Source organism: Hibiscus syriacus, unplaced genomic scaffold (assembly GCF_006381635.1).
Source record: "Hibiscus syriacus cultivar Baekdansim isolate YM2019G1 unplaced genomic scaffold, ASM638163v2 tig00112305_pilon, whole genome shotgun sequence".
NCBI classification, from domain to species: Eukaryota; Viridiplantae; Streptophyta; class Magnoliopsida; order Malvales; family Malvaceae; genus Hibiscus; species Hibiscus syriacus.
Window position 1 is genome coordinate 1,637,286 of NW_024063299.1, and position 14,514 is coordinate 1,651,799.

The 14,514-nt window shown below is 34.6% G+C and overlaps 2 pseudogenes; one reads left to right on the forward strand and one right to left on the reverse strand.

Annotated features, from left to right (window-relative positions):
• Positions 1 to 5,692: 5,692 nt before the first annotated feature.
• Positions 5,693 to 7,159, forward strand: LOC120177748 (annotated as a pseudogene).
• A 3,136-nt stretch (positions 7,160 to 10,295) lies between these two features.
• LOC120177747 lies at positions 10,296 to 13,097 on the reverse strand (annotated as a pseudogene).
• Positions 13,098 to 14,514: the final 1,417 nt, after the last annotated feature.

Sequence of the window (14,514 nt, forward strand, 5' to 3'; positions counted from 1 at the left end):
TCAACAGTTTTGGCCGGTTCACTAATAACGGTTCAACCGATTTAGATTAAATCGGATTAAGCAACGGTTCCTAATTAAACCGGTCGATCCGATTCGGTTTTCAAAACGGAGCTCTTCAAAACCCACCCCCCAATTGATGCTAAAAGCAGCTTTTCAATTTTTATATGCATAATCATGCCATTTTAATATCACCATATTTGCAATTTTAGTGAGAGTTGAGATGAGGCGATTGACGGATACTTTAGAGATACATGCATGTTGTACTATATAATCCTTTGGGTTAATGACATGGGAATAAATACTTTCTTTAATAAAGGTGTAGAATGTAGATAGTAATAATAAGGATTAATATAAAAATAATTGTTTAAATTATATTATTTTTCTTAGTGTGTTTAAATTATAGTGGTGTTTAAATTTTTTTGGGTTAATTTAAGTGCCTAACAAACGTTGTCATTTTAGGTGTCCAGACCGTAACGGCCATTAAAATCTACTGTTAAAGGACAAAAAAACTGAAATTTTAAAAATATATATATATTAATTAAAAAAAAACTAAATTATAATTTTAAAAGAAAAACCTGAAATTTTATAAAACTACAAAAAAAACCAAAAAACTTTTAAAACCCTAATTTCATTTTTTTTTCACTATGGTTGGCCGCCGCCACTGTCGTCAATCGGGCAACCATCTAACGATGTGTGATCGGCCAACCACCTACGACCAAAACTCCCTTGTTTTTGCAATCGACTGAGCATCCAACTGGTTCCGATTTAGATTCGTCGTGGTACTATTGTTCGATTTGGGTTCGTCAGTTGTGTTTATGGTGATTGTTCATAGGGATACTGGTCGACGGTGGAGGCGCGATCGGTTGGAGGTTCGACTGAAAAAACCTATTGGTAGCGGGAGGCGGCAAACGTGACTATAATGATTAGATTTAGGTGGCGTTTGGTTCGCTGGAATGTTTCTGAGGGAATTGGAATCTGTGAAGGAATTGGAATCTGTCAGGAATTGGAATCTAATTCCATATTCTGTTTGGTTGGCAGGAAATTGAATCGGAATCCAATTCCATATTTTGTTTGGTTCGCAGACATGTCAGATGAATTTGATTTCAGTAATGTAAAATGACAAGATTGCCCTTCTTGTTTTTTTGCTTAATTTTAGTTTTTTTATAAATTACATGTAGCAATATAATATAAAAATTTTAAAAACATTAAATTTTAATTTTATTGATTGATTATTCATTTTAATAAATTATAAAAAAATCATGCTAATAAACATCATAAGTTAAAATCATCCCAATTAGGGATGGCCATGGGTCGGGTTAGGTCGGGTTTTTGGTCCACCCGACCCAACCCGAGAACAAGGGAACCTCCATCCAAGACCCGACCCGACCAAAATAAAGTTTCACCCGACCCGAATATATGAATTAGAAACCCGACCCGAAATAATAAAAAAATTATTTTTATTCAATAAAAACAGTGACTTAATTGAAAATATATATATATAGAGGGAGGGGTATTATTGTAATTATTTCTAAATATATAAGGTAAAATTATATATTTTTTGGTTCGGGTCGGGTCGGGTATTGTTCACCCTAAACCCGTACCTGACCCGAATATCACACTTAAAAAGAACCGACCCGACCCGACCAAAATAAAGTTTCACCCGACCCGACCCGAATATATGAATTAGAAATCCGACCCAACCTGAAATAATAAAAAAAATATTTTTATTCAATAAAAACAGTGACTTAATTGAAAAAAATTATATATAGAGGGGTATTATTGTAATTATTCCTAAATATATAAGGTAAAATTATATATATATTCGGGTCGGGTATTTTTCACCCTAAACCCGAACTCGACCCGACCCGAATATCACACTTAAAAAGACCTACCCGACCCGACCAAAATAAAGTTTCACCCGACCCGAATATATGAATTAGAAACCCGACCCGAAATAATAAAAAAATATTTTTATTCAATATATGAATAAGTTACCAAAAGATTGATGAGGGTAGCATGGTCAAATTTCAATTCCCTCCAACAAGGGAATTAAATTCTATCATAGAATGGATGGAATTCACTTTCCCTCATTTGATGGAAAGTTGAAGCCATGAGGGATTCCAATTCCCTTGGAAAACTTGAACCAAACATGGGAAAGTGGTGGAATTGGATTTCAATTCCCCTAATTCCAAGGGATTCATGTCAACCAAACGTCACCTTAGAGTTTTCAACGTTTGGGGAGATTTTTAAGATTTTTGAAAATTTTGGACTTTTTAAATTATAATTTTAAGTTTTTTATTTTAAATAAATTTTTTAAAATTATTAGAACATGACATGTGTCACTTAATGGGAGTTTTTGAAAATGTTTGTCACATTAGGCATTTAGATTGACCTAAAAAAAGTTTGGACACTGCTTTTAAAAAAATGATATAGTTTGGTCACTTATTTTGGGTTTTTGATGGTTTGTTAAGCCTAATAACAATTGTTAAGTTGAGAAATATATTTTAATGGGTCAAAAGAGATGATGAACAATAGAGATGTTGAGCCAGGGAGAGAATCATTTGTCCAATTTTGCATTGTGATTTATATGCATACACTTAGTGTATAGTGATGATGTTTATTTGTAAATTGGAAGGTTAAATAGATATATGTTAGATAGTAAATTTAGATGATAAATCATATGAGCATGTCAATAATTATGTTAATCGAAGGGTATAAAATTCTAAACATCTCGAGAAATTCTAAAACCATTGATAGACGAAGAAATTACAACGGAGATGTAACTTGTGGAGAAGATACAACAATAATGAATGCAAGACGTGAAAAGCTTGTTAGGAGTGTGGTGCTTAAGCCTGAGTTGAGGGTATTAATATGTCCCCTGGAGTACAGGCATTTAGGGCATACACTTTCAAGAATATTATCTTTCATACTTCAAGTGAATGAAATATTATGACCAGTTGTACAAAATTGATTTATGACAACAACTGGCACCACCACCACTAGGGGGAACACTTGGAATTTTTTTGGGACCACCACAAAAATCAGTGGTGAAAACACTGTTATTCAGACCCATCTCAATAGATTTGGAAATGTTGTAATACATTTTAAGAATGAAATTTTTAAAATATTTTACAGTAAGATGAAATTGTAAAATATACAAATTTATCGTATTATGATTGTTTCTTATAAAATAAAAATTTAAACATATGAAATTAATAAAATGTCACAAAATTACTTTATAATAGTGACATTTTATTTAAAAAAGTGTCATTATTCGAATGTTCTTAGAAGCAAAATCAAGATATTTTTAAAGTATGGAGGCTCCAAATTTTGATCCCTACGATATATCACACGTTACACTTGCTGATGGATAGGCCTGGATCCTATCTGAAAACCTCATACTAATGTATTTCTTTTCCTCTTTCACCCTATTAAGCATTTCTATACATAAACGTACATATATGCTAAGTTGCAGATGCATGTATACTCTAGGATGAGCATGTGTCTATCCTAAATTCTGAATATTTTTTTATTATTTTCATTTTACTGATTGTGTCTATCCTAAAATTTTATTGGTACCTATCCCATACAAAAATTCAATTAACAATACATATATGTCCACCCTGAAAAATATTTCTAGATCTGTCACTAGCCAACCCACAACAAAGCAGAATATAACTGCACCGCATTAAGTGGCTGATGTTATTGGGCATGCAACTCAAATCTAACTATATAAAGAAGAATCAAAAGAAATGTGTGTTTTTACCACTGTACACTAAGAAGTAATTTCAATAATTGAGGCTGTGGCAATGGTACTAAAGAAACAAACCTTGCAGGACCATCCCCAAAGGATTGCAGCTCTGCAGCTTTAGTTTAACCTGACTCTGCACGGACTTGAATCACAAATTATAACAAACCGACCAACAATGGTCAAGGGGGATGATAAGGCAATGTGATATGCGCACCGTTTTTGGTCGACGTTAATGATGCTGGCGACGGGGGGTTCGTCGTAAAAGCGAAGGCTTCCGGTGAATGAGTAACAGTTGATAGACATCCCGGACTGTGATCCCGATCTTCACGAGTGTATTCCTGCCGGTACATGGATGTGATACAGGATTTCGGGGTCCTGTACATGTCGTATACTCATATTTATCCATAATCTAATTGCATGTCTTATATTGAGTCAATGTTTTTATTAATTACTGGTTTTTGGTTTATTGATCGACTAATCCAGATCGGATTTTACAAAGATTCATTATGAAGGCAACCATTTCAACCCAATTTAATCTATTTACAAACGTCAGAATTCGAACACTGATAAACTGTTATAGAATTAATATAAATATACCGTAACTGAAACACTTATAAACATCAAAAAGCCACCAAAGAGATTTACATACAATATTTCCATCATATGAGAAGTCATTTCACTAAACCCGTTTAACGTCTTACTACTTAAAAATCTTAGTCTTGAACCCGTCAAGTGACCTAGCGGTCAAGAAAAGTGTTGTTCTCTCTAGAGGTTTTAAGTTCTAATAGTTGTGTCTGTAAAGTATATATACGTTATAATAATTAAGAAAAAATTCTGAACATATACTACCTAAAAATTTAATACTTATAATTCCATCTAGTCAAGGATGCCATTTTCCATATGATCATAGACCAAAAGAAGCTCTTTCTTACGCCTGCAATCCCCAAGATTGAATTTCAAATTTTTCCTAATTAGTCCTTCCATTGTAAAAAAAAGGGTCAGATTGAAAAAATAATAATAAAATATTGAATACTATTTTTCTATTATACTTAAGAATATAAAGAATAAAAATGTCTTATTTTTTATACTGCTTGTAATCATTAAAGATGAGTCGTGATTGAATTGTGATAATATCAATTTATAACCAACTAGCATTATTATATGCATTTTTTGGTATTATTGATATTGTTTATTTTTCATCAGCGACAATGATGTTTATTTGCGTCTATCATATGTTCGAATTACTTATTGAGATTTTAATTTTTTAATGATCATTTTTATTTTTAAATGGTTAATTTGTATACTTTAATTTTTTAGAAGAAATATCCTTCTAATGTGATTAATTTATTATTGTTTTTATATATTCTTACGATAATTTAGAGTATTTACTTTTTATTTAATAAAGCTGGCAGTTATTAATAATTAAAAAATGATAATATTAATAATAAACGGGGATGGGGACGGGTTTGGTAATCCCCGCCCCGATTACCCGGCCCGATAAATATTAAAAATAATTATTTTATATATATATAATATTAATAAATTTAAATTAAATTAAAAATATATATTTAATATTTATATATTTAATTTAAATATATATACCCGGCCCGATACCCTGCCCGATACCCGTTTAAATAACCGTTTATGCTAAACGGAAATACCCGTTTCCCCGCGGGTTTTCCCGATTATCCGATGGGGATTCCCGTTTAAATCCCCGTGATTTTTTAAGCGGAGAAGGGTACAGATTTTTTAAAATGGGACGAAGACGGGGGACCAATACCCGGCCCGAACTCGGCCCGTTGCCATCCCTATATGTATGAATGTACGTATGTTGTTTGAGTTAAAGAATAGTGATCCACCCTACAGGAAATGGGCAAAGACTGGCGCTGTATGAGCCCAACTGATAAATATTTCAATCATATATTTACGCAATAAAATGAAAAGGGCGAAGCTAGGGTTTTGCTACTCCGAAGTTTCAAAGCTCATCTGGACCAGCCGTCGACATGGGGAGGAGTGAGTTCCTTACCTTCCTCTTTTGCTTGCTATTGCATTTTTTTTTCTTTCAAATCTTTGCTGCTGCTGCTGCAATTGCTCTTATTTTTTTTACTCCAATATCGTTGTATGCTGTTTTGCTTTCAATTTCCGTCATTTGATTCTTTGCTTTCTTTCATTAATGGAAATTCTTTTTTGTTTCTCATGGGTGTGTTGAAGCCATTTGTTACGCACGAATACTAGCTTCTTGAGAAGCATAAATTTATCATCAATCTTTGAGGTCTAGCGGCTGAGATCCAGCTGACCTTATGATTCTCAATTGTTTGAGTTTTTTCTTACCATGCTAGAAACTTATACAACGACGCCCTTTGAATCCTCTGCCGATCATATCATGTAATTTCATGCAAATTCTACTTAAAAATCATTTGAAACAAGCTCTAGGATCTCTTTGAAACAATCATATTAAGCCTAAGGTTTCTGAAACTTGTCTTCGAGAAAGGATTTGTGTTATTTCACGGGTTCTGTCATGCTTTCCCTTGGAATCTGTTGTTGTATTGTGTTCACTTTTGAGTGTCATTCTGGTCATGGTTTTCTAAAGTTTTCTTTATATAGGACCTGCAAGGTGTTATCGACAAATCAAGAACAAGCCATACCCCAAATCTCGATATTGCCGTGGTGTCCCGGATCCTAAGATCAGAATTTATGATGTTGGGATGAAGAAAAAGGGTGTTGACGAGTTTCCTTTCTGTGTCCATCTTGTCAGTTGGGAGAAGGAGAATGTCTCTAGTGAGGCATTGGAGGCTGCCCGAATTGCCTGCAACAAATACATGGCTAAGTTTTCTGGGAAGGATGCTTTCCATTTGAGAGTAAGGGTTCATCCCTTCCACGTTCTGAGGATCAACAAGATGCTTTCATGTGCCGGTGCTGATAGGCTTCAGACTGGTATGAGGGGTGCTTTTTGGGAAACCTCAAGGAACATGTGCAAGAGTCGACATTGGTCAGGTTTTGCTTTCTGTTCGTTGCAAGGACAGCAACAGCCAGCATGCTCAAGAGGCCCTCCGTCGTGCAAAGTTCAAGTTTCCTGGTCGTCAAAAGATTATTGTTAGCAGTAAGTGGTATGCTTTCTTGTTTCTTAGACATTGGATGCTTAAACACCTTATCTTTGCTCTTTGTTTTACTGTAATTTAAATATATATTTATGATGCTATTATATTCGTCATCGCCAGGGGATTTACCAAGTACAACCGTGCAGACTATCTGAAATGGAAGTCTGAGAACAGGATTATGCCAGATGGTGTCAGTGCAAAGGTAGTGGGAAAAACAACAGCTCTTTCAAACAGTTTTTTTCTAAACTCTCTTTGCTTACTGTTATTTGCACTAAAACATTAATAAAGTTGTAAATACTACAATGTGAAAGGATGCTGAATGATGTTTTATGGTGTAGTGGGCTCGTAAGCGATATATCATCACCATAGAAAAAAAATCGGTTTATAAAATAATCGGTTCAGTTTTTAACCGATTTGGAGGGCCGGATATCTTAACCGGTGTAACCAGTTTCGGTTTTAAAAAAACCAGTTTTTTTAAAAAACCGGTTATAAAAAAACCGATTTTAATATTATTAAAATTACATCGTCATCAATTGCAACAAAGTTTATGATAATTGAAATACTTAAATACAAGTTTGATAAATTCAAATACTTAAAAACTTTCAAGTTTGATAAATTCAAATACTTAAAAACTTTCAAGTTCGATAAATTCAAATACTTAAAAACTTCAAGTTCGATAATTGAAACAAAGTTTACGATAATTGAAATAAAATTTAAAAATAAACTACATTGCCATCTCTTCTTCATCATCTTCGCCTTCTTCGTTTGGAGGGGATATTCCAAGTTCGACTTCTTCAATGTGTAAGTTTGCTTCCAAATCGGCATCAATTGCATCTTCTAGGGTGGTGATATGTTGCTTACGAGCCGCTCCATCCAAATAATCCTTTAAACAAATGCATACTTCCACCGACTCGGGACTTAGGTCTTATTTCCGTTGCAATATAACCTGCCACTAACAGAAAAAGCGGATTCCGAAGCTACCGTAGAAGCTTGGACGGTTAGTAAATCACGGGCCATGGCGGCTAGAATCAGAAATTGTGCTTCCTTTTCTTTCCACCAAGCCAAAATATCCAAACTTTCAAACTCTTCAAATGTCATTTTTGATAGAAAATCGCATGACATGTAATTTTCCAACTCGCTACTTGGGTGGTAGTACGTGATCGTTTGGATTGGAAATTTACAAGTGTTAAAAAGATTCAAATTTATGTTACTTGGGCGTCTACTAGATGATTCTGCATTCATTCTCATTTGATCGTGTATTACACTACTTGATCCGTATTTAGTTAAATAAATTGCAAACATGTCTCGAAAAATTTTGTTAAAATAATTTATTTGGTTTTGGACAAAGTTGGGTTCATCATCGGTTAGATTAAAAGCAAACGCAATTTGTTCAATTAGTGTTTCAACCCCGCCAACATTTAACGTTGGGTTTAAAGCAGCGGCATAAGTAAAAATGGGGGGAATCTCCTTAAAATATTTTAAAAGTTTTTCCTTCATTGCAAAGCCAATTTTTTGAAAAACTTCGGTTTCAAATTCAAAGTCATTTAGTCGGGTAGCCAACAAAAATATTTAATTAAGAACCAACGGGCTAGTAGGGTAATAAACACCGGATAAAAAAGTTGTTGCATTTTTAAAAACCCCAAGCAAATCGGTTATTTTGGCTATAGTTTCCCAACTCGAATCCGGATAAATGTTTGGGACATGACCCATCTCGAAAAGACGATCGTGAAATGTTTGCAATGTTTCCCTTTGCCTTAAGGCAGTATGCATCATCATCCAAGTTGAGTTCCAACGAGTTGGACAATCCAAATTAGGACCCAAAGTTTTTTTATTAACGGGCTTACAAAATCGTTTATAATCATTTAGTATTTTGTTGTTGTTACAAAGAACCGATTTTTATCATTGTTTTAAATTCTAATCTAATATAATCGGCTCAATAACCTCCAAACCGGCTTGCACGGATAAATTAATTATGTGTGCAACGCAACAGGTATGAAAAAACGCACCGTCTAAAATCGGTGAAAGTAATATTTTCAATCTTGGAACCGCGTTTGTATTATTCGATGCATTATCAAAATATATAGAAAAAACTTTATTTTCTAATTTATAAAGACAAATTATCCTTTTTAAAAGTGTAAATAAATTAGCACCGGTATGCGGCTCACCGAATAATTCAAACGCGATTGTTCTTTTCATCATTTGCCAATTATCATGATCTAACCAATGTGACGTAACGGCTAAAAAAGAATTTTCGGTATTATGAGGGGAACTCCAAATGTCACATGTAAGCGACACACTATAACGATGTTCTTGGAATCCTAAAATCATTTTTCCCTCATCGTACGCCACATTTTTATAGCATCTCTTCTAAGAGTAGTACGACTTACTTGAGTATAACGTGGTTGCATTAGTTGTTGAATTGTTGTTGTGAAATCTTCATCATCAAAGTGGTCGAACGATAATGCTTTTGTAATCACGAATTTTGTAAACGCTTCTCGTAATTTTTCGTTGTCGTAAACAAAAACACCACCTTGTGGTGTAAGATTCGATTGATTAGGATCCGATTTTGAGCGAAGTGCCTTGCATGATTTTGTCAAATGGTTCTTCAACGTTGTGTTTCCTTCCGATGCAATCAACTTTAGACAAAGTTTACAACGCGCCCTCCTCGAGCCATTTGACATCTCACATAAATCGTAGTGATCCCAAATATCTTTGTTTCGAGTGTGTTCGATCACTCACGACTTCAAGGTTTCCCCCGACGGAAGATTCAGCCTTGTTACTCATGATGAACAAAAAATTACAAAAATAAGATTTGAGAGATGTTTAGGTATTGTGTAATAAGATTTGATAAAGTTGTAATCAACCAAATACATCCCAACCTATTTATACATGTTTAGGGTGGTAAAATGATAATTTTTTAAAGAAAAAAACGGTCACAAACCCCCCCAACGGCTATATTAACGGCTAGTTTTTTAAACCCATACCGTTTTTTTTTTCCAGATAAAAACCGGTTTTTTTCAAACCGGTTTTTTATCCGGTAAAAAAACGGTAGGTTTTTTTTTCAAACCGGTTAAAATAACCGGTTTAAAAAAATCCGATCCGGTTAAAAAAAACGGTTTTCCCCAAATCCGGTTTCGGATTTTTTTTCGCAAAATCGGATATTCGGATTTTTTGTGCACCCCTAAAATTTGGTTTAAACAACACAAAACATAAAGAACTCGAAACAGGAAGAAAACACAAACTACTATGTAGTTCATTTATATAGTTCATGAACGTATAAATAACATATTCACGAATATGTTTGCGAACAATAAATAAACACATTTGTGAATATTAAACAAATATATTTGTGAATAATAAATAAGCAAACACGACATTAAAAAATTAAACAAGCACAAATATATTAAAAAATAAACAAACGACTGTGAGCATAACCTTGTTCGTCAAGCTCGGTTCATTTACGCCCCTATTAATATATATCAAGCATTTCTCTGAAGAAATGAGGCGGCGGTCCTAACATATGTATACCCCTTGAGGGGATTCTCACCGAATGTAGGACTAGCAACAGGAGAATCAATAACTGCCATTTTAGTCCAGCACTCTTCAAAATTAGCTACACAGTGATTCCCTGCAATTGGCCTTATCTCCCGAGCCTCTAATTTCCTCCAGTTAATGGACTTGAACCACTTGTGGCGTTTGATCTCCTCGGTACCTTCTTGTCCGCTACCGAGACGCTTACTTGCTTCTTTCTGCAGAAGCTGAAGATAGAACAAACAATCAATACACCATCATGATTAGGGGCGTAAACGAGCCGACTCGACTCGAATCGAAAAATGTAAAATTGAGCTCGACTCTATTTGAAAACTAATGAGCTTAAAATTTTCAAGCTGGAGTCTAACTCGAAATAAAAGAATTGAAATTAGACTCAGCTCAAAAGCTCGCAAATTTTAAATTTTCAAGTTTTACTCAAAATAAAAAATTGAAGCTCGACTCAAATTTAAATACATGAAAGTCTTATATACTATTTTTTTTAAATAACATACAAATGGTAATATTATTATTAATTTAATTTCAAAAATCTAAAATTTTTATATATTATTTTTTTCTAGTAGCTCACGAGTTTTTCGAGTCGAGTTCGAGCTCGAGTCGAGTCCATTCGATTCAAATATTGACCAAGTTTTGACTAAGTCGATCTCAAGTAGCTCACGATCTGTCTTATCTTATTTACAGTCCTAATCATGATGCCCTGGACAATAAAAATTACATAACCTAAATAAACCACAATTTAATTTCATTGCTCCAAAGTCTATACTTATTGATTTTGCATTCAACGAAGCAGATCATTTAAGTTCACAGCCACGCAAGTCTTGGACATTTTCAGAGCATCAAATCATTATGGAAAAAGCATAAATAGATGAAAATGCGGATTTTACCCCCTTGAGGATCGAATGTGCTTCACTTGACAAAAAGGCTGGCAGCTTTATCCTTTCCTTTATTATTTTCTCCTGGACCTTCTTTCTGTTTCCGCCAATAAAGGGTGGCTGCAAAAACAGTTTGCTATAAACAAAAACGAGGCATGGCATGAATAACAAAGAATTGAGTGGGAAGCATGAGATATTATAGACATGCACTTTCCCAAACATAACAAAGGTCAAGATCTGAAGATCATAAAACAAACCTTCCCAGTAAGCATTTCATACAGCAGAATTCCAACACTCAACCAATCAGCAGCCTTGTCATGGCCTTTGCCAAGAACAATTTCTGGTGACATATATTCTAAAGTTCCACACATGGAATTGGATCTTGTAGTTTCGTCAAATTCCTTTGCTAAGCCAAAATCAGTCAGCATTACCTGGTAACATAAGTGTAGCAACCACCACCATGATGGTAGTTTAGAGATCAGTTGGTGAAGTGCAATCAATGCTAAACGTAGCACACAACTTCCCACACATGCAATCACATAAATTGTGACCAGCACAAAAACCAACAACCAGGTCACACATAACGACAATATTTCAGGTTTGAAAACCTTGAATTTTGCTATGAACTTGGACATACAAAGAGTAAATACAATCTCTAGTAGATGAAAAACAGCATTTGCATTCAAATATTCACAGTATTTTGCACTCTTACATGTCCATCAGCATCTAGAAGAATATTTTCAGGTTTGAGATCCCTGTGCATTATGCCGTTTGCATGGAGATGAGAAACAGCTGATACTATCTCTGCAGTATAGATGCGAGCCAAATCTTCCCTGAAGAAGGAAATGCAAAATGTTGGATAGTTCTCCATAAAATTTACACCATGTCACCACCACCATTTTCATCATCATAATAATAAAAAGCATATACGGCTTACATTAAAATGCCATACCTGAACAAGCCTTGGCGATAAAGTTGAAAGAAAAGATGCCCCCCATTAACAAAGTCAAGCACAAGATACAGCCTATATTTGGTCTGCATGAATTGATAAATGGATAAATATACACCTATGCCACATATGACAGCAAAATTACAAAATTACGACTGTCATAATATTCATCATCATTACACTATAATATTTCTACTAGCATGGCTTCATTGAAACATGTGAATACCACAAGAGAAGAAAGCAAAGCAACCAGAAATATAAAACATTACTAGTACATCATTACTTGGAATGAGTATCTGAGCGGCACAATGAAGGGGTGGTCCACTTTTCCTATTATATCCCTCTCCGATATCATGTATTCAGCATGATTTTTTTCCATAATCTTATCCTTGCGCATGACCTTCATTGCATATATGTCTGAGGTACCATTCCTCCTTACTTGATAAACCTTTCCAAAAGCACCTTGGCCAACAACCTTTAAAATTTCAAAAGCTTCAAGTCCCACAGGTTGTTGTTCCAAAGGACGACTCTCTATAAGAAAATCAGGGTTCTCCAGAATGTCATCATCAATTGAAGGTTTCTTCCTTCTACAAGTTCTAGGGAATCCCCTGTTTCACGTAATGTAAGCTTGCTAAGCCACAATGACTGGCTAACATATGTTGAGGGGCCAACCAAAGAGTGTGAGTGGCTACAGATGACAGCTGGATCATCATAAAGCATTTCATTTGAATCAATTACAACAACCAGATTTTTAGGATTCTGGATGTTGATTTCCACTGAGGGTTGGAATGAAGCAGCGCCAAACACACATCAGAGAAATCAAACTCAAGATTATCAGAGGTCAGAGTATCAGGTTGCCCCATGGGGGAAAATAACTTTGGAAGGATTTGAGGCTTATGGATGGAAACCTCAAAATGATTCCAACACGCAATTAGACAGAGAAGGGCAACGTATAATGGCCTTAAATAGGTGGAAGTTAACGTATGCAACTGGGGTTCCAAGAAAACTTCGAAGCAAAAAAGCCAAAATCCAGACAAGAAAATCGTTCTTGTTTCCCGATTTGCAGGAAACTGTAGATGCAACAGTGCTGCTTGAATTCATGAAGATCAGGTACGCAAAGCTGTAGAGTGTAGACCAAGGGAAGAAAAAGTCAGTTCCAGCTGTAAATGAAAGTCCATCATATAACCTTGACATATTATTAACAGAAATATTTTTTAATAAAAGATTGCTTAATTGTATATCTTATAACAACTTAAACTTAGGAAGAAGAGTGAATAGTCGACCTGAAGCAGCTAAAATATCTACAATGTTGCAACATTCAAGTGTTTTAATAACCCAAGTCAGCATATAACTAATACATTACTGATCTTTATTCCACATACATGACTGTCTTGTTTTCTCGCATTTTAGGTTTCAAAATTGATTAAAAACCTGAATAGCTGAAACAATTGAAATTCTACATTAAATTGCCATCCTTCCACCTCATATTAGCTTTTTTTTCCTTTTTAGGGGAGGCTGACTTCATGTTAGACTAAGACGTGCACAGTTCTACAAATCGCATGACAAAATTCCCTTGGATAATTGAGAATTTATTGAAATAATCTTCACACGTAGATTCATTTCCTTGATTTATAATACTAATTTGTGCCTGATTCATACGATACTCCTCTTATCTAACAATAAGCGTTCAAATTAAGGCACATTTTTCCTAATTGATTTATAGCTCAAAAATTCAATTCAACACAGCTCTAACTCATACCACACTCATGCAGAAGAAAACTCTGCCTGACCTAGATTACGTAATTCAGTAACATTTTGACGAAAATCAAACGAAGTCGCATGTAATTCAGCATGAAAAATCAAAAGCCAGAAAAAACACAACGAAATCACAATTATGTCTGTAAAATTAAGTCTCAACCTTCGTTTAGAGAAAAAAAATTTAATAAAAAAAAAGAAGAATATAAAGATGCACTATTCTAGAGGCAAACAGAAAAGCAATTCAAATCTCAAAATTTGATTCTCCAACCATTAAAAAATTACAATTCATCCTGAAAACAACAACAGCAAGAAGAAGAGGAATCTATAGATCAGAAAAAAAGGAGAAGGGAGAGAGACCTTTGGAGGATTGCAGGAGCAATTCGGAGAGGAAGGCTTTCGTGAAAGAAATAAAAGCTTTGTAGAAATTCAGGGGCACGTTTATGGTTTTAAAAAAATAATGTAAATCCGATTGAAGGATTCATGCAACCGTTTTTGATTGGTAGGTCTAGCAAAAAGCAAGATCGGTTTAGAGCTTAT